Source organism: Scyliorhinus torazame, chromosome 5 (assembly GCF_047496885.1).
Source record: "Scyliorhinus torazame isolate Kashiwa2021f chromosome 5, sScyTor2.1, whole genome shotgun sequence".
NCBI classification, from domain to species: Eukaryota; Metazoa; Chordata; class Chondrichthyes; order Carcharhiniformes; family Scyliorhinidae; genus Scyliorhinus; species Scyliorhinus torazame.
Window position 1 is genome coordinate 85,218,039 of NC_092711.1, and position 18,649 is coordinate 85,236,687.

Here is an 18,649-nt window from a genome sequence, read left to right on the forward strand (position 1 = left end):
GGGTGGCCTGCGATCGGTGCCCACTGATTGTCGGGCCATCCTCTCTGAAGGAGAACCTCCTTCCTTCCGCAGTCCCACAAGATCCGTCCGCCATCTTCTTGCGGGGCGGACTCGGGGAGGACGGCAACCACGCATGCGCGGGTGACGCCAGTTATGCGGCGCCGGCCGCGTCAGGTATGCGGTGCCGCCTTTACGCGATGACAAGGCCCGGCGCGTGTAGATGACGCGGCCCCGCTCCTAGCCCATTATCGGGCCCTGAATCGGTCTGGATAGGGGCCGTTTCGCGCCGGCGTGAACCTCGACGCCGTTCACGAGGGCGTGGGCACTTCGGCGCGGGAGTGGAGAATCCCGCCCACGATTCGGGAACCATGGATGACCAGGGAAATTGAGAATCTTGTCAAAATGAAAAAAATGCATATGTGAGGTAAAGGCAACTAAAAACAGATGAAGCACTTAAGGAATACAAGGAAAGTAGAAAAGAGCTCAAGCAGGGAGTTAGGAGGGGAAAAAGGGGTCACCAAATGTCCTTGGCCGATAGGATTAAGGAGAATCCCAAGGCATTTATACATATATTAGGAACAAGAGGGTAGGTAGAGAAAGAGTTGGTCCGCTCAAGGACAAAGGAGGGAAATTATGTGTAGAATCAGAGGAAGTAGGTGTGGTCCTTAATGAGTATTTTGCATCGGTATTCACAAAGGAGAGGGACATGCTGATTGGTGGTGTCTCAGAGATGTGTAAACACTTTAGAACAGGTCGTTATCATGATTGAGGAAGTGTTACGTATGTTAAAAAGCATTAAAGTGGACTTCCGGGTGCGGCGATGACCAGCTAAGTCGCACGTTTCGGCAGCTCCCGGTGGAACGGACCTTTGGGCTCTTGATAGGAGCCCCAACGGCAATTTTAACGGCTAAAAACACTGTGCGGTAAACCAGAAGGGAATCCCCCCTGGATACGGATGGAAAAAGGAGGGGAAAGTGGCCAGATTGCGGTGGATCCTCTAGAGCAGCGGCAAGTAAGGCAAGCAAAAACCAAGATGGCGTCGGAAGGTGGTAGTTTAACATGGGGCCCTGAACAACAAGAGTTCTTGAAATGTTGTGTGGAAGAACTTAAAAAGGAAATGAAGAAAGAGCTGTTGGCCCCGATATTACAGGCGATCGAAGGGCTAAAGGAGGAGCAAAAGACCCAGGAGCGGGAGCTTCAGGTCGTGAAGGCAAAGGCTGCCGAGAATGAGGACGACATACAGGGCCTGGTGGTGAAGACGGAGATGCACGAGGCACACCATAAACGATGTGTGGAAAGACTGGAGATGCTGGAGAACAACGCGAGGAGGAATAACTTAAGGATTCTTGGTCTTCCTGAAGGTGCGGAGGGAGCGGACGTCGGGGCATATGTGAGCACGATGCTGCACTCGTTAATGGGAGCGGAGGCCCCGGCGGGTTCGCTGGAGGTGGAGGGAGCATACCGAGTGATGGCGCGAGGACCGAGAGCAGGAGAAATTCCTAGAGCCATAGTGGTGAGATTCCTCCGTTTTAAGGATAGAGAGATGGTCCTTAGATGGGCAAAGAAAACTCGGAGCAGTAAGTGGGAGAACGCGGTGATCCGCGTATACCAAGACTGGAGTGCGGAGGTGGCGAGAAGGAGGGCGAGCTTTAATCGGGCCAAGGCGGTGCTTCACAAAAAGAAGATAAAATTCGGAATGCTGCAACCGGCAAGACTGTGGGTCACATATCAAGGGAGGCACCACTACTTTGAGACGGCGGATGAGGCGTGGACTTTTATTGTAGAAGAAAAATTGGAATGAGCGGGATATTAAAAAAGAACGTTTGAAACAAAGTGGTGGGGCGAGTATGGGGGGCGAAGAGGGGGGTAAAAAGGGGGGAAAGAGGAGTTTTATGTCATTACTCCTGCGATGTGGTAACTTTTCTCTCTTCCACAGGTGGTGATGGGGGGAGGAGGGGAGGTGGAGGAGATGGGGCGTTGGCCATTGGGGGCGGGGCCAAGGGGGAAGCGCAGGCTTAGTTCCCGCGCTAGGATAATCATGGCGGGAATAGGGAAGCAGGAAGGAGGGGGCGTCGCACGGTGCGAGCCGAGGTCACGGGGGGAAGCCGAGGTCGGCCAGAGTTTGCTGACTTCTGGGAGCAACATGGGGGTGTAACTACGCTAGTGGGGGATCTAGCAGGGGGGGGGGCACCGCCTGGGGGGGACACAGCTGCGTGGGAACCGGGTGAGGAGCTGGAAAAAGGGGATGGCTAATCGACGAGGGGGGGGGGGGTAAAAAGCCCCCTAACCCGGCTGATCACGTGGAATGTGAGAGGGCTGAACGGGCCGATAAAGAGGGCACGGGTACTCGCACACCTTAAGAAACTTAAGGCAGACGTGGTTATGTTACAGGAGACGCACTTGAAACTGATAGACCAGGTTAGACTACGCAAAGGATGGGTGGGGCAGGTGTTTCATTCGGGGCTAGATGCGAAAAACAGGGGGGTGGCTATATTAGTGGGGAAGCGGGTAATGTTTGAGGCAAAGACTATAGTGGTGGATAGCGGGGGCAGATACGTGATGGTGAGTGGCAAACTGCAGGGGGAGACGGTGGTTTTGGTAAACGTATATGCCCCGAACTGGGATGATGCCAATTTTATGAGGCGTATGCTAGGACGCATCCCGGACCTAGAGGTGGGAAAGTTGGTAATGGGGGGAGATTTCAATACGGTGCTGGAACCAGGGCTGGACAGGTCGAGGTCCAGGACTGGAAGGAGGTCGGCAGCAGCTAAGGTGCTTAAAGATTTTATGGAGCAGATGGGAGGAGTAGACCCGTGGAGATTTAGCAGACCTAGGAGTAAGGAGTTTTCGTTTTTCTCCTATGTCCACAAAGTCTATTCGCAAATAGACTTTTTTGTTTTGGAAAGGGCGTTGATCCCGAAGGTGAGGGGAACGGAGTATACGGCTATAGCCATTTCGGATCACGCTCCACATTGGGTGGACTTGGAGATAGGGGAGGAAACAGAAGGGCGCCCACCCTGGAGAATGGACATGGGACTAATGGCAGATGAGGGGGTGTGTCTAAGGGTGAGGGGGTGCATTGAAAAGTACTTGGAACTCAATGATAATGGGGAGGTCCAGGTGGGACTGGTCTGGGAGGCGCTGAAGGCAGTGGTTAGAGGGGAGCTGATATCAATAAGGGCACATAAAGGAAAGCAGGAGAGTAGGGAACGGGAGCGGTTGCTGCAAGAACTTCTGAGGGTGGACAGGCAATATGCGGAGGCACCGGAGGAGGGACTGTACAGGGAAAGGCAAAGGCTACACGTAGAATTTGACTTGCTGACAACGGGTACTGCAGAGGCACAGTGGAGGAAGGCACAGGGTGTACAGTACGAATATGGGGAGAAGGCGAGCAAGTTGCTGGCCCACCAATTGAGGAAAAGGGGAGCAGCGAGGGAAATAGGGGGAGTGAGGGATGAGGAAGGAGAGATGGAGCGGGGAGCGGAGAGAGTGAATGGAGTGTTCAAGGCATTCTATAAAAGATTATACGAAGCTCAACCCCCGGATGGGAGGGAGAGAATGATGGGCTTTCTGGACCGGCTGGAATTTCCTAAGGTGGAGGAGCAGGAGAGGGTGGGACTGGGAGCACAGATCGAAATAGAGGAAGTAGTGAAAGGAATTAGGAGCATGCAGGCGGGGAAGGCTCCGGGACCGGATGGATTTCCAGTTGAATTTTATAGGAAATATGTGGACTTGCTCGCCCCGCTACTGATGAGGACCTTTAATGAGGCAAAGGAAAGGGGACAGCTGCCCCCGACTATGTCTGAGGCAACGATATCGCTTCTCCTAAAGAAGGAAAAAGACCCGCTGCAATGCAGGTCCTATAAACCTATTTTCCTCCTAAATGTAGACGCTAAGATTCTGGCTAAGGTAATGGCAATGAGGATAGAGGTTTGTGTCCCGGGGGTGGTCCACAAGGACCAAACTGGGTTTGTGATGGGGAGACAGCTGAATACGAATATACGGAGGCTGCTAGGGGTAATGATGATGCCCCCACCAGAGGGGGAAGCGGAGATAGTGGTGGCGATGGATGCCGAGAAAGCATTTGATAGAGTGGAGTGGGATTATTTGTGGGAGGTGCTGAGGAGATTTGGTTTTGGAGATGAGTATGTTAGATGGGTACAGCTGTTCTATAGGGCCCCGATGGCGAGTGTGGTCACGAATGGACGGGGATCTGCATACTTTCGGCTCCATAGAGGGACAAGGCAGGGATGCCCTCTGTCCCCATTATTGTTTGCGCTGGCGATTGAGCCTCTGGCAATAGCATTGAGGGGTTCCAGGAAGTGGAGGGGAGTACTCAGAGGAGAAGAACACCGGGTATCTCTGTATGCGGACGATTTGCTGCTATATGTAGCGGACCTGGCGGAGGGGATGCCAGAGATAATGCGGACACTTCGTGAGTTTGGAGAATTCTCAGGATATAAACTGAACATGGGGAAAAGTGAGTTGTTTGTGGTGCATCCAGGGGAGCAGAGCAGAGAAATAGACGACTTACCGCTGAGGAAGGTAACAAGGGACTTTCGTTACTTGGGGATCCAGATAGCCAAGAATTGGGGCACATTGCATAGGTTAAATTTAACGCGGTTGGTGGAACAGATGGAGGAGGACTTCAAGAGATGGGACATGGTATCCCTGTCATTGGCAGGGAGGGTGCAGGCGGTTAAAATGGTAGTCCTCCCGAGATTCCTTTTTGTGTTTCAGTGCCTCCCGGTGGTGATCACAAAGGCTTTTTTCAAAAGGATTGAAAAGAGTATCATGAGTTTTGTGTGGGCCGGGAAGACCCAGAGAGTGAGGAAGGGATTTTTACAGCGCAGTAGGGATAGGGGGGTGGGGGGCTGGCACTACCGAGCCTAAGTGAGTACTACTGGGCCGCCAATATCTCAATGGTGAGTAAGTGGATGGGAGAAGTGGAGAGAGCAGCGTGGAAGAGATTGGAGAGGGCGTCCTGTAGGGGGACTAGCCTACAAGCTATGGTGACGGCCCCATTGCCGTTCTCACTGAAGAAATACACCACAAGCCCGGTGGTGGTGGCTACTTTGAAAATTTGGGGGCAGTGGAGACGGCATAGGGGAAAGACGGGAGCCTTGGTGGGGTCCCCGATAAGAAATAATCATAGGTTTGCTCCGGGGAGAATGGATGGGGGATTTGGAATATGGCAAAGAGCAGGAGTAACACAATTGAAAGATCTGTTTGTGGATGGGAAGTTTGCAAGTCTGGGAGCGCTGACCGAGAAATATGGGTTGCCCCAAGGGAATGCATTCCGGTATATGCAACTGAGGGCTTTTGCGAGGCAACAGGTGAGGGAATTCCCGCAGCTCCCGACGCAGGAGGTGCAGGACAGAGTGATCTCAAAGACATGGGTGGGGGACGGTAAGGTATCAGACATATATAGGGAAATGAGGGACGAGGGGGAGATTATGGTAGATGAGCTGAAAGGGAAATGGGAAGAAGAGCTGGGGGAGGAGATTGAGGAGGGGCTGTGGGCTGATGCCCTACGTAGGGTAAACTCATCGTCCTCTTGTGCCAGGCTAAGCCTGATACAATTTAAGGTGTTACACAGGGCGCATATGACTGGAGCATGGCTCAGTAAATCTTTGGGGGTAGACGATAGGTGTGCGAGATGCTCGAGAAGCCCAGCGAATCAATGTTCTGGTCATGTCCGGCACTACAGGGGTTTTGGGTGGGGGTGACAAAGGTGCTTTCGAAAGTAGTGGGGGTCCAGGTCGAACCAAGCTGGGGGTTGGCTATATTTGGGGTTGCAGAAGAGCCGGGAGTGCAGGAGGCGAGAGAGGCCGATGTTTTGGCCTTTGCGTCCCTAGTAGCCCGGCGCAGGATACTGTTGATGTGGAAGGAAGCCAAGCCCCCGGGGGTGGAGACCTGGCTAAATGACATGGCAGGGTTTATAAAGCTGGAAAGGATTAAGTTCGTCCTAAGGGGATCGGCTCAAGGGTTCACCAGGCGGTGGCAACCGTTCATCGAATACCTCAGAGAAAGATAGAGGGAATGGAAAAGAAGAAGACAGCAGCAGCAGCCCGGTGGGGGGGGGGAAGAGAGGGGGAGGGGGGGAAAGAGAGGGGGGGGAAGAGAGGGGGAGGGGGGGGAAAGAGAGGGGGAGGGGGGGAAGAGAGGGGGGGAAGAGAGGGGGGAAGAGAGGGGGAGGGGGGGAAGAGAGGGGGAGGGGGGGGAAGAGAGGGGGAGGGGGGGAAGAGAGGGGGAGGGGGGGAAGAGAGGGGGAGGGGGGGAAGAGAGGGGGGGAAGAGAGGGGGAGGGGGGGAAGAGAGGGGGAGGGGGGGGGAAGAGAGGGGGAGGGGGGGAAGAGATGGGGAGGGGGGGAAGAGAGGGGGAGGGGGGGGAAGAGAGGGGGAGGGGGGGAAGAGAGGGGGAGGGGGGGAAGAGAGGGGGAGGGGGGGGAAGAGAGGGGGAGGGGGGGAAGAGAGGGGGAGGGGGGGAAGAGAGGGGGGGAAGAGAGGGGGAGGGGGGGAAGAGAGGGGGAGGGGGGAAGAGAGGGGGAGGGGGGGGAAGAGAGGGGGAGGGGGGGAAGGGAGGGGGGGGGAAGAGAGGGGGGGGGGAGAACCAGAAGGACTCTCAGGGTTGTTAATATATATGTATAATATGTATAGGTTGTTGTTATAGATAATTGTATATTGGACTGTTAAATCATATTTTTGGAGAGTGTTTATCTGAGACAAGGCAGTTGCCATTTAGTTTTAGTTTTTGTTATATATTATTTATTTTTTGTTTATAAAACAGGCCATTGTTATTTGTACTGTTATATTACTGTGTAAAGGATACACAATGTACGGTGATGTTTGGCCAAACATTTTCAATAAAATATCTTTTTTTTTTAAAAAGCATTAAAGTAGACAAATCCCCATGGCCAGATGGCATCTATCCCAGATCACTGAGGGACATAAGAGATGAAATCGCTGGGTCTCGAACATAAATCTTTGTGTCCTCATTGGTCACTGGTGAGATCCTAGAGGATTGGAGGATAGCCAATGTTGTACCGTTATTTAAGAAGAGTTGCAAGGATAATCCGGGTAATTATGGGCCAGTGAGCTTGACTTCAGTGATAGTGAAATTGTTGGAAAAGATTCTCAGAGATAGGATCAATGCACATTTGGATGCGAATGGTTTTATTAGCGACAGACAGCATGGTTTTGTGCGAGGGAGATCATGTCTCACTAATTTAATTGGGTTTTTTGAGGTGACAAAAATGATTGACGAGGGAAGTCTACATGGACTTTAGTAAAGCATTTGATAAGGTCCCTCATGACAGGCTGGTGCAAAAACATAGATCACATGGGGTCGGGGTGAACTAGCTGGATGGATCCAGAAATGGTTTGGCCATAAAGGGTAGCAGCAAAAGGGTGTTTTTCCGAATGGAGGTCTGTAACTAGTGGTGTTCCACAGGGATCAGTACTGGGACCTCTGCTCTTTGTAATATATATATAAACGACTTGGAAGAAAACATAGCGGGTCTGATTAGCAAGTTTGCGGATGATACTAAGATTGCAGGAGTTGCGGATAGTGATGAAGATTGTCAGAGAATAGAACTGCAGAGATAGGCTGCAAAATTAGCTAGAGAAATGGCAGATAAAATTTAACCCGGACAAATGCAAGGTGATGCAGTTTGGTAGATCCAATTCAGGTGGGACCTATAAAATAAATGGCAGAACCATCAGGAGCAGAAACACCGAGAGATCTGGGCATGTAGGTCCACAGATTCTTAAAAGTGGCAGCACAGGTGGAAATGGTGGTAAAGAAAGCATATGGCATGCTTGCCTTCATAGGACGAGTATCGAGTAAAAGCTCGAAAATTATGTTAGTTATATAGAACTCTCGCCCACACAGAACACATGTAGGGTTTCTCTCCGCTGTAAATGGTGTGATGGTTTTTCTGTCTGTGTAACTGCTTAAAGCTCTTTCCACACTCAGTTTACTGGAACACTCACTGTGTATGTGTGTCTCTGTGCTTTTCCAGTTACACTGATGTTTGAAATCTTTTCCAACAAACAGAACAGACATAGAACATGGAACGATACAGCGCAGTACAGGCCCTTCGGCCCACGATGTTGCACCGAAACAAAAGCCATCTAACCTACACTATGCCATTATCATCCATATGCTTATCCAATAAACTTTTAAATGCCCTCAATGTTGGCGAGTTCACTACTGTTGCAGGTAGGGCATTCCACGGCCTCACCACTCTTTGCGTAAAGAACCTACCTCTGACCTCTGTCCTATATCTATTACCCCTCAGTTTAAAGCTATGTTCCCTCGTGCCAGCCATTTCCATCCACGGGAGAAGGCTCTCACTGTCCACCCTAGCTAACCCCCTGATCATTTTGTATGCCTCTATTAAGTCTCCTCTTAACCTTCTCTCCAACGAAAACAACCTCAAGTCCATCAGCCTTTCCTCATAAGATTTTCCCTCCATACCAGGCAACATCACGGTAAATCTCCTCTGCACCCGCTCCAAAGCCTCCACGTCCTTCCTATAATGCGGTGACCAGAACTGTACGCAATACTCCAAATGCGGCCGTACCAGAGTTTTGTACAGCTGCAACATGACCTCCTGACTCCGGAACTCAATCCCTCTACCAATAAAGGCCAACACTCCATAGGTCTTCTTCACAACCCTATCAACCTGGGTGGCAACTTTCAGGGATCTATGTACATGGACGCCTAGATCCCTCTGCTCATCCACACTTCCAAGAACTTTACCATTAGCCAAATATTCCGCATTCCTGTTATTCCTTCCAAAGTGAATCACCTCACACTTCTCTACATTAAACTCCATTTGCCATCTCTCAGCCCAGCTCTGCAGCTTATCTATGTCCCTCTGTAACCTGCTTCATCCTTCCACACTGTCGACAACACCACCGACTTTAGTGTTGTCTGCAAATTTACTCACCCACCCTTCTGCGCCTTCCTCTAGGTCATTGATAAAAATGACAAACAGCAACGGCCCCAGAACAGATCCTTGTGGTACACCACTTGTAACTGAACTCCATTCTGAACATTTCCCATCAACCACCACCCTCTGTCTTCTTTCAGCTAGCCAATTTCTGATCCACATCTCTAACTCACCCTCAATCCCCAGCCTCCGTATTTTCTGCAATAGCCTACAGTGGGGAACCTTATCAAACGCTTTACTGAAATCCATATACACCACATCAACTGCTCTACCCTCGTCTACCTGTTCAGTCACCTTCTCAAAGAACTCAATAAGGTTTGTGAGGCATGACCTACCCTTCACAAAGCCATGCTGACTATCCCTGATCATATTATTCCTATCTAGATGATTATAAATCTTGTCTCTTATAATCCCCTCCAAGACTTGACCCACTACAGACGTGAGGCTCACCGGTCTATAGTTGCCGGGGTTGTCTCTGCTCCCCTTTTTGAACAAAGGGACCACATTTGCTATCCTCCAGTCCTCTGGCACTATTCCTGTAGCCAATGATGACATAAAAATCAAAGCCAAAGGCTCAGCAATCTCTTCCCTGGCTTCCCAGAGAATCCTAGGATAAATCCCATCGGGCCCCGGGGACTTCTCTATTTTCAGCCTGTCCAGAATTGCCAACACCTCTTCTCTACGTACCTCCATGCCATCTATTCTAATAGCCTGGGTCTCAGCATTCTCCTCCACAACATTATCTTTTTCCTGAGACAAACAGTACTCCTTCCACATTCAAATACCGATGATATTCAGCTTAAAAAAATTGAGTGACTCTGTCAGACCTTGATGTTTGGTTTGAATTTTCTGTCAGCCAATTCTCCACTTCCAATATCCTGTAAAAGGAGTTTATAAAAGTCATCACTGTAAGTCCAGGATAGCAATTCTGAACAGACAATTCTAGTTTCTCTGGAACATTTTTTCCTCTCTTGTTCCCCCAAAGCTGTAAATCCCAGTCCCACACACTCTCCCTGGGCTGAAATCCAAACCCATCTCACCATCTGCACCATTTCTTTCCTCCACTCCCAGTTTTCTCCCTCCCTCTCCTCTGCCTGGGTTCAGTTCTCCAGCTCCTGGCTGCAGACTGACAACAAATCAATGGGTCTTATTGGGGGGATTTGGGGCCTCTACTCACCCGCCTGAGTCCAGCTTCACACCCGCACTGTGTCTGCTCCAACTCATAATGGCTGGGGAGTGATTGACGCCGATAGGAAGAAAGTAATCCGGGTCTGGATTTTCCCTGCAACCGGTCGCCATCTTGGGAAAGGACGTCGGGTCTTTTGTTCTTGGAGCGGAGCGCTGGGGCGGCCATCTTAGTATGGGAAGAGGGTATGGGCAGGGCTTCCTCCACTGTGACAGGCGCGGGTCATCCGGCGACCACCACCATCTTGGGAATGGAAGTCGGGTCTTTTCTTGGCGCGGAGCGCTGGGATAGCCATCTTGGTTAGGGAAGACGGGGTGGGCGGGACTTCCTCCCCGGTGACAGGCCCCGGATCAACCGGCGAACGCCGCCATATTGGGAATGGAAGTCGGGTCTTTTGTTCTTGGAGCAGTGCGCTTGGGCGGCCATCTTAGTACGGGAAGAGGGAGTGGGCGGGACTTCGAGGTAGTGGGCGGGACTTCCTCCCCGGTGACATCACCCAGCGGCCGCCGCCATCTTGTGGCGGGATTTTCTATCCGGGTCTTTAGTGAAGGACAATGAGCTGGAGCTGAGGTTGAAAAGTGTTCAGAGGAAGGTCTGAAATCAGATTTACAGCCAGATATCTGTAAGAACCACAAAGTTCACATTCAGTATGTTTGGCAAATGAAATCACAATGCTGCAAACACTCAGTTCTGAAGAAGAATCAGGTTGCATTGGAAATGTTAACTCTCTTTCTCTCTCTTCACAGAAGCTGCCAAACCGGCTGAGGATTTCCACAACTTTGTGTTTTCACTTCACATTTCCAGCTTCTGCAGTGTTTTACTCAAATTATTATTATGGTTTTGAAATTGTGTTACATTACCAGTTCAGAGTAATATAATTGTCACCATTTAAATGTCCAAATCAATAATTATTTGTTTAACTGAGACTGGGCTGTTCGGCAGCAATGTCAGAAATCACTTCACAAAATATAGTGAAATCTGGAATTCTGTTCAGATTCAGTCAACAGAAACTATAAAAACTGAGATTGATAGAAGTTTGTGACATGAAAGTATTAATGGTTATAGAATCAAGGGAGATGGATGGATTTAACAAACAGATCAGGCATCTGCAAACTGGAGCTCAATGTTTGCGGTTGAACCGATTCTGTTTTTGTTTTGAAGGTGGTGTTCGTTTCCTGTCCTGTCGATTATCTCCACACCCATGGGTAATTTGTTGGAGGTGGGATAATAACCTTTATTGGTGTCACAAGTAAGCTTTCATTAAGTAACCTTGCAGGCCAGCAGCACGGGTCAAATCCCGTACCAGCCACCCCGAACAGGCACCGGAATGTGGCGACTAGGGGCTTTTCACAGTAACTTCATTTGAAGCCTACTTGTGACAATAAACGATTTTCATTTTCATCCATTTCATTTCAAGTAACTTTCAAGCTTGAAGGGCCAAAAGGCCTCCTCCTGCTGCTATCTTCTATGTATCTTCTATGTAACACTGCAATCAAGTTACTGTGAAAATCCCCCAATTGCCACACTCCAGCGCCTGTTGGGGTAAATTGAGGGAAAATCAGAATAATAATGAATGTCCAATTCAATTTACAATTCACCTCACGTCTTTTGGGACTTGTGGGAGACCCAGACAGACACGGGGAGAACGTGCAGACTCCGCACAGACAGTGACCCAAGGTCCCTGGTGCTGTGAAGCAACAATGCTAACCACTGTGCTACCGTGAAGGGGGAGAGGGTTTCTGCAGTGACACAGTCTTGTCTGATCCCAGTCTTCATTGAGATAGTGTCTGGGGTGTTTCCATTGATGAGAATATGGCTTGTGTGTCATCGTGGTGGAGGATGGTGGACAAGTTCTGAGGACAGCCACATTTGAGGAACATACTGAATGAAAGATCACTTTGACATTGTGAAGTGTTTTTGTGATGTCAGAAAAGACCTGTGAGGGGCAGCATGTGGCACAGCGGTTAGCACTGGGACTGCTGCGCTGAGGACCCAGGTTCGCATCCCGGCCCTGGGTCACTGTCCGTGTGGAGTTTGCACATTCTCCCCATGTCTGCGTGGGTTTCACCCCCACAACCCAAAGATATGCAGGGTAGGTGGATTTGCCACGCTAAATTGCCCCTCAGTTGGAAAAAAAAAAGAATTGGGTACTCTAAATTTATTTAAAAAAAGGAAAAGACCTGTGATTGGTGCTGTTCCTTGTATTTTGCTTGATTTTGTCACATATTGTAGAATGTCTTTGGTGCCTCACGAAGTGAGAAAACCTAACTGTGACTCTTTGCCGCTAAGATGAGATCATTGAGGAGGATCCTGGCAATGATCTCTTTTTTAAAAAATAGATTTCGTGTACACAATTCATTTTTTCCAATTTAAGGGGCAATTTAGCGTGGCCAATCCACCTAACCGGCACTTCTTTGTGGTTGTGGGGGCGAAACCCACGCAAACACAAGGAGAATGTCCAAACTCTTCATGGACAGTGACCCAGAGCCTGGATCGATTCTGGGACCCCGGTGCCATGAGGCAGCAATGCTAACCAATGCGCCACCATGCTGCCCTGGCAATGATCTTCTCTGGCAGACAGCAGCGAGTCCCCTGTGTAATTACCACAATCTGACCTGACTTGTCTGACTTCAATACAGTCACAGTGTCTGAGATCCCCGGCATGCATCCTTCTTCCCAGGTGAGGAATATGAGATTGTGTAGCTATGCCAGGAGTGTAACCCTGCCATGCTTTAGAATTTCAGCAGGGATTCATTCTGCTCCAGAGGCCGTGGTGTTTTCCAGCTGTTGAATGGCTTTTTCACTCACTGGGTACCACGGGGACAGGATACTGAGGAATTGACTTGAGGACGTTGAAGTCAAAGACAGAGTCTCGGTCGAGGGATTCTTCAGAATGTTCCCTCCAGTGAGCACTGACTGACTGTCTGTCCTTGATGAGTTCCCCTCCACACTTTGCTCTCAGTGGGGTGGGCCATTGACTGCTTAGGTCATCAATTGTATTGGCAGCGCTGATAAAACCATGCATGCCATTGCTTTCCATGAGCTGTTGGCTATCCCTCACTCTACCCTCTAAAGGCTTTAGAATCACGAAAAACCTGGAGCAGGCAGCTCAAAAGCACTGGAGCGGAACTTCTAGCAGTGCCTTCACAAGATGCTCCAAATCCAGGGGCAGGAGGGCAGTTCAACAGAGGAAAGGGAAAACTGGGAGTGGGGGAAAGAAAGTCGGGGGCAGAGGTGAGTGTAGTGGCCATCACTAAGGAGAAGGTGCTGGGGAAGCTGAAAGGTCTGAAGGTGGATAAATCACCCAGACTGGATTGAGTACACTGCAGGGTACCAAAGGAGATAACTGCAGAGGTTGTGGAGCCATTGGTGATGATCCTTCAGGGATCACTGTAGTGAAGGGCCTCACAGAGGACAAGGAAATGGCTAATGTAACACCCCAATTTAAGAAGGGAAGGAAGTAGAAGATGAGAAATTATAGGGTTGCGGACAGATGAGGGATTCCCCTTTCCGTCTGCACCCAATGAGGGATACAGTGCCGGAGCGTCTGCCACTTTAACTGGCGCACGTTCAACTTTCTTTTCCGCATAGGATTTTACGTCATCTCTTTTCGCGAAACTAAACACGTATTTTGGAAATTTGAGACAAATGGAAAGTAGAAAGTTCGAAGCAAAGATTAGATTGTAGTTGTATTAAGGAGAAGGTTGGGAGGATGGTGCATTAAAAAAATGTAGAAGTTGTTGGGTTAGGGTTTTAAAATTTAAAAAATTTATTAACTAACATCCCAAGTGAAAAAACATATATAGTTTATTAAGTTAAAATATTTATTAAGTTATTTGAATTTTTGAACAGATTCAATGTCCGAACGTGTAGCTGGGAAGGTTTTGCAGCGAGGAGATCACCCTTTATGGGGTTAAGTAGCACCAAGTAAGCGTTCCTTGCACCAGTTCACTCCACACATTGCCGTTCATACAGATATATCTGTTAATTTATTCACTTCAGATAATTTTTTTTCTAATATGGGATAGTAGTGAGCTCGGGTTAAGTTGTAGTGTTGTGGGTTTCTGAGGGTTAGACAGTGGTTAATATTTAGGGGTATGGTCCTGGAAAATGTTTTGAAACGCGATCAATTACACTCAAGACGAAGTGATTTCATAACCGAAGGCTTTAATCTACTAGAACTTGTTCCCCAGCAGCTTCGATACAGAAAGTGAAGGCTGCTGGGACGGCACCGTTTCTTATACTCCGCCTGTCAGGGCGGAGCTACGTACAACAGCCAATGGTAGACTCCTGGGTCTAACCAATGGTCATCAGCCTCTTGGGTACCGCAATACCTGGTACTACCACATTCACCCCCTGTTAAAAAAGAGTCCGGCCGGGGTGGTGGCCAGTGGTAACAGTCGCCTTTAGCATGGTATGACCAGGTATGGAGGTACCGTGGTGTCGAGGATATTTACAAAGTGTTCACAGTGAAGCAATCAGTCGATCGGGTGGCCTGGTCGTCCTTTTGGAGCGTCTGTGCTTCGGTGGTGATTCTGGTGGGCGTCCCGGTGGTTGCGACTCCGGGACCATGGTTTTGGCCTCCCTGGCAGCTTCGTCAACCCTAGGCGGCGCTGTTGGGGCAAACTGTTGACACGCGGGGGGGGGGTGCCTGTAGGGGGCATTGGTGGGTGGGCGGGCCTAGGCAGGAGTGGTGGGGGTAATGGTTCGGGTGCGTGTGGGGTTCCGGCGGGCGCCAGGTCCCGAAGGGAGACTGTATCTTGCCGGCCGTCAGGGAATGCCACGTAGGCGTACTGGGGGTTAGCGTGCAGCAGGTGGACCCTCACGTGCTTCTGAAGCAGGATGGGTCCGGGTGTCGCTAGCCAGGTTGGGAGCGAGGTCCCGGAGGAGGACATCCTGGGGAAAACAAGGAGACGTTCATGAGGTGTCTGATTTGTGGTTGTACAGAGCAGCGACCGGATGGCGTGGAGGGCCATCGGGAGGACTTCTTGCCAGCGGGAAACTGGGAGATTCCTGGTCTGTAGGATGCCCTTGCTGAGCAGGAATTGACGCAGTTCGTCGCTCATAAAGGAGGACCCCCTATCACTGTGTATGTACGCGGGGAAACCGAACAGTGTAAAGATACCCTGGAGGGCCTTGATGACGGTGGTTGTGGTCATGTCTGGGCAGGGGATGGCGAATGGGTTTGCAATCCGGGGTGAGGTTCGCAAACAGGGAAGGCGGGTCGACCATAAGGGTCGCGAGGCCGCAGACAGTAAGGGGAGGTATAGGGCCGCCGAATTTAAAGGTCAGGCTTTGCAAATGGCATTGGAAGTCCAGCCCCAGGAGGGTAGCCGCGCAGAGGTGCGGCAGGACATACAGGCGGAAATTGTCGAATTTCCTGCCTTGGACAGTGAGGTTTGCGAGGCAGAACCCCTTTATCTCCACCTAGTGTGACCCGGAGGCCAGGGAGATCCTTTGGTTTACAGGGTGGGTTACAAGTGAACAGCTCCGTGTCGGGGTGAACAAAGCTTTCCGTGTTCCCAGAGTCAATCAGGCAAGACGTCTCATGGCCGCTGATGAAGTCCGTCGTTGTAGCTGTTGCGAGTGTCCGGGGTCGACTTTGGTCCAGTGTCACCGAGGCCAGATGAAGCAGTTGCGAGTTCTGATCGGGCAGCCTGTAGTCGGCCGTGCTGGGGACCTGGGGCCCCATCCAAGATGGCGTCACCCATGGGTCGCACATGGTGTCCGTGGATGAACAAGATGGCGGCGGCAATGGACAAAATGGCGGCGCCCACCTGTCCAGCGTGGTGTCCGGGGGGCAAGATGGCCGCGCCCGTGGGTCGCACGTGGCCCTAGGATAGGGGGGTGGCGGTGAGCGCTGGCCGGTCGGGGCCTGAAGGGGGGTTGCCGCGGCACTCTGGGGTCGCTGGAGACCGCGACCACGGCGCGGGCCAAGTAGACCCCCACAAAGTGGCCTTCTTGCCGCACCCTTTGCAGGTGGCGGTGTGGGCCGGGCAGTGCGGGCGGGGATGATTCGCCTGCCCGCAGAAGAAACCGGGGCCCGGCGGCGATAGCGGGCCGTCTCGTAGTGCAGGCCTGCGGGGTCAGGGAGAAGGTCTGCAGGGTGCTACGCAGCCCAGGGGGCCGTCGCGTGGTCGGGCGCATAGGACTGCGCGTTTTTGTAGGCAACGTCCATGGACCCTGCCAGGGCCCGTGCCTCTCTAAGTCCCAGGGTGTCCCTTTCTAGAAGTCTTTGGCGGATATCTGAGGAGCTCATACCTGATACGAAAGCATCTCTGATTTAAAGTTCCGTGTGCTCGCCCCCCAAAACGTGCGGGCAGCCACAGTTTCAGCCCAGCACCAGTAGCGCCCGGTAGAAATCTTCCAACGATTCCCTGGGGCATTGCCGTCTAGTTGCAAGCAGGTGACGTGCGTAGACCTGATTTACAGGACGGATATAATGTCCTTCTAGCAGTTCGATCGCGGCATCATAGTTCTCCGCCTCCTCGATAAGTGGGTAGATCCCAGGGCTGACCTTTGAGCGCAGGAGATGCATTTTCTGTCCAGTGGGGGTGCCTCCGGCCGTCTCGAGGTAGCCGTTAAAGCACGCCAGCCAGCGTTTAAATATTGCAGCCGAGTTCTCCGCGTGGGGGCTGAGTTGAAGGCACTCCGGTTTGATTCGGAGATCCATCCTGCCAGCTTAAGTCTAGTAGATTAAATTGATGCGCGATCAATTACACTCAAGATGAAGTGATTTCATAACCGAAGGCTTTAATCTACTAGACCTTGTTCCCCAGCAGCTTTGATACAGAAAGTGAAGGCTGCTGGGACGGCACCGTTTGACAGGCGGAGCTACGTACAACTGCCAATGGTAGACTCCTGGGTCTAACCAATGGACATCAGCCTCTTGGGTACCGCAATACCTGATACTACCACAGTTCCCATTAAGGGACTTGGGGTTAGGGTGTAGGGTGTGAATTGATGGTCTAAAAGTTGTAATTGAAGCGCCAGGTTAGGATCCGAATAAATGTTCCCCTCAAGGGACTTGGGGTTAGGTTTTAGGGTGTGGATAGGTGATGTAAAAGTTGTAGTAATTTTAGGATGAGGGAAGAAATTACGGTTAGGGTTAGCCAAGAATTGGGGTTAGGTTAGGGTTATGGTTCGGGTGATTATGGTCAGGTTCGGGTGGGTTAGGGTCAGGTCTTAGGGTGTGGATAGGTAATGTAAAGGTTGTTGTAATCCAGGGTTAGGCTCAGTGTCTGGATAAATGTATCCCTCAAGGGGCTTCGGGTTAGATTTTAGGGTGTGGATAGGTGATGTAAAGGTTGTTGTAATTTAGGGTTCGAGTCTGGATAAATCTACCCCTCCAGGGACTTAGGGTTGTGTTTTAGGGTGTGGATAGGTGATGTATAAGTTATTGTTGTATTGGGGTTAGGGTTTGCGTATGTCATATAACATACATATGAACATATATTTTGGTGTTATGAAAAGATCATAATTTACCTTGTTTTTGTTCCCTGTCCCTTACCTGGGGCTACAACTTCAAGCGACCAGGTTTTTTTGGGGGGGATTGGGGTGGGGGTGGTGGTTTAGGGATAGATTTGTGTTTACTATACCCTAGTTAGGGTTAAGATTAGGGATAGAGTTAGGGTTAAGATTAGGGTGAGGTCCAAGATACAAAGCTCAAGGCCCAAGGTGTTCGGGTGGGGATCAAGGGCCGGGGTCAGGGTTTAAGGTTAAGGTCGAGACTCGGGGTCAGGGTATGATGAAAGACTGAATAAGCGTTGTTATCAAGGGAATATGTATTCATGTTTGAAAATTCTGTTCAATTTTCATTTAGACTGTTCGGGGACTTTGTTCTAAGATTTAGAATCCAATGTCTTTCACGTCTTTTTCTTTGTGGAGTTGACCATTTGCTATTTGCTTCTTAGCCTATAATTTGTAATGCATCAAGGCCAAGCTCTACAAAATGTATGTTAATTAATTGATGTATTTTCTAAGTACGGATCTCACTGCAATGTCCTGTCAGTCTGTTTCGCCGATGTACAAAATATCACACCTTTTACACCGTATAGCATAGACCAAATTTTTATGTTGGCATGTTATTTTTTGTTTTATTGAGGTACTTTTCCTACTCTGGGATTGTGAATTATAGATGTGATTTTAAAATATTTACAGCTTGTGCAGTTGGCACGTCCACAATTGTAGGTCTTTTCCAAGGGTAGTTTGCTCTTGACCTAAAGGTCTTTTAGGTTCTTGCTTCTCTTGTCGGCAGAGACTATATCCCAATGGGCTAATGGAACAATGTCCTGTTTAAATTTCTCAAATGTTTTTTGATGAGTTTATTTATTTGTGTGGTTTTACTGTTGTACTGTATTACAAAAGGTATTTTTGAGGACAAAGTTTTATTGCTGGAGGGATTATGTAATTCTGCGAGAAAGTTTGACTTAAAATATCTAAGAAATCTTTTTGTGTATCCTCTATGTTGTAAAGCTGTAAATAAAGTATGTACTGCAGTCTCA

General features: G+C 50.0%; 2 protein-coding genes and 1 long non-coding RNA gene across 4 annotated transcripts in view; 2 read left to right on the forward strand and 1 right to left on the reverse strand.

Moving 5' to 3' along the window:
- LOC140418749 (uncharacterized) overlaps window positions 1-18,649 on the forward strand; it is a 346,993-nt gene that overhangs the window by 250,608 nt on the left and 77,736 nt on the right. The window lies entirely within an intron of this gene.
- Window positions 1-18,649, reverse strand: part of LOC140418745 (uncharacterized) — a 362,902-nt gene that overhangs the window by 177,823 nt on the left and 166,430 nt on the right. The window lies entirely within an intron of this gene.
- Window positions 10,682-11,179, forward strand: LOC140418743 (uncharacterized). The gene is made up of 2 exons (XR_011945314.1): window positions 10,682-10,767; window positions 10,892-11,179. It is a non-coding gene; the product is annotated as an uncharacterized lncRNA (long non-coding RNA).